The sequence below is a fragment of the Muntiacus reevesi genome, chromosome 3 (assembly GCF_963930625.1).
Source record: "Muntiacus reevesi chromosome 3, mMunRee1.1, whole genome shotgun sequence".
NCBI lineage: Eukaryota > Metazoa > Chordata > Mammalia > Artiodactyla > Cervidae > Muntiacus > Muntiacus reevesi.
Window position 1 is genome coordinate 41,947,504 of NC_089251.1, and position 1,588 is coordinate 41,949,091.

Below are 1,588 nucleotides of genomic sequence, written 5' to 3' on the forward strand. Positions count from 1 at the left end.
AGCAACTCTCATGAACCATTCCAGCATCTGTGTCCAAGGAGTAAGTATAAGAAAATGCATTATAGCTCCGTTTGTAACAGTGGTATAGTGGAAGCAATCTGTCCATCTGCACGGGGATGGTAAAGCAACTGTGGTTATTCACACTTAATGTGAATGAACTGGATCTATGTGTATAAATTTCAAAAACAAGGTTGATTGGAAGGGTCGGACATGACTGAAGTGACTTAGCAGCAGTGTATATTTAAACATAGAATAGTATGCGTGCTCTTTTACCATATTAAAACATGCATGGGAAATACAACATACAAACTACAGGATAATGGGAAAAGAACTCGGAAAGGAAGATAGGAGGTGGGAGTTTGGGCTGATCTCTGGGAAGGGAAATGAGGAGAAGTTTGGGAGGGAGGGCTTTGTTGTTCTTGCCATATTTTATTGTTAAAAAAGAGAAACGTCAGCGGCAATTAAGGCAAAATATTAACATTTGCATAATTTCAAAATGGGTAGGAACCTTTAATGAGGAATCAGTCCTTCCATAATCAAAGACCTTCATGTCACATATTCTAAAAGTTAAAATTGAGTTCCTTAATGTGCTACTGAGTCTTATTCTTCAAACAAATGTTGGAACTCCTCTCATTTTCAAATGTATGTTTTCAGTTTTTCCTTTCAAATAAATGTTTGAAGCTTGTTAAGATGAAAGTCATGGATGACATGCTGTCTACCAAAGCAGAACAGAACTTTGGGTGGAGGAGTATCTGTCATCCTACTTCGATCCTTCAGGTTGGACATTTGCTAGAGATGGATAGTCTGCATTTTCCCAGCAGGTGCTTTGGACCCATATTCCATGTGTCACAAGGCCTTTCCTCTCTTGTGGTTCACAAAACAGTTCCTAAAGTAGCATGGGGACATGTTGAATCTCGGGTTGTACTTGGGTGTAAAAGAGACCCTACAAAATCAAGGAACTGGGGAACTAAGGAACGGGGGTTGGTGGTTCCCAGCCCCTAGCTAGGAGTCCTCTCCTCCTTCCTTTTGGCAATGCAGTTCTTATAAATAGCAAAGGTGGGGTTTTTTTTTATTGTTTAATTTTACTTTTTGACCATACCAAGTGGAATGCAGGATCTTAGTTCCCCAACCAAGGATGGAACTCTTGTCTCCTGCATTGGCAGCACAAAGTCTTAACCACAAGGGAAGTCCTGCAAAGGCTTTTTTTTTTTTTTTAAGAGGTCTGTTAGGACTTCCCTGGTGATTAAGTGATTAAGACTCTCTGTTTCCAATGCAGGAGGCCTGGGTTCAATCCCTGACCAGGGAACTAAGATCCCACATGCTGTACAGCATGATTGAAAAAACAAAATAGTATCTCAATACATCAAAAATCTTTTTCTGTCTTCTGCTTTCTTATTGCTGACAAATTTCCTCTCCTCCCTTCTCTATCCAAGTAATCTTAAAAAAAATTGGATCTGTCAAGTTTTTTACCCCTACAATATATTTATAATTTTTGTACCTTTATGTTGCATAATTTTAAAAAATTATAAAAATGTAAAAAAATCCACAAATATTTTTTGTCAGATAATACAGTATAATGGAAAGAGAG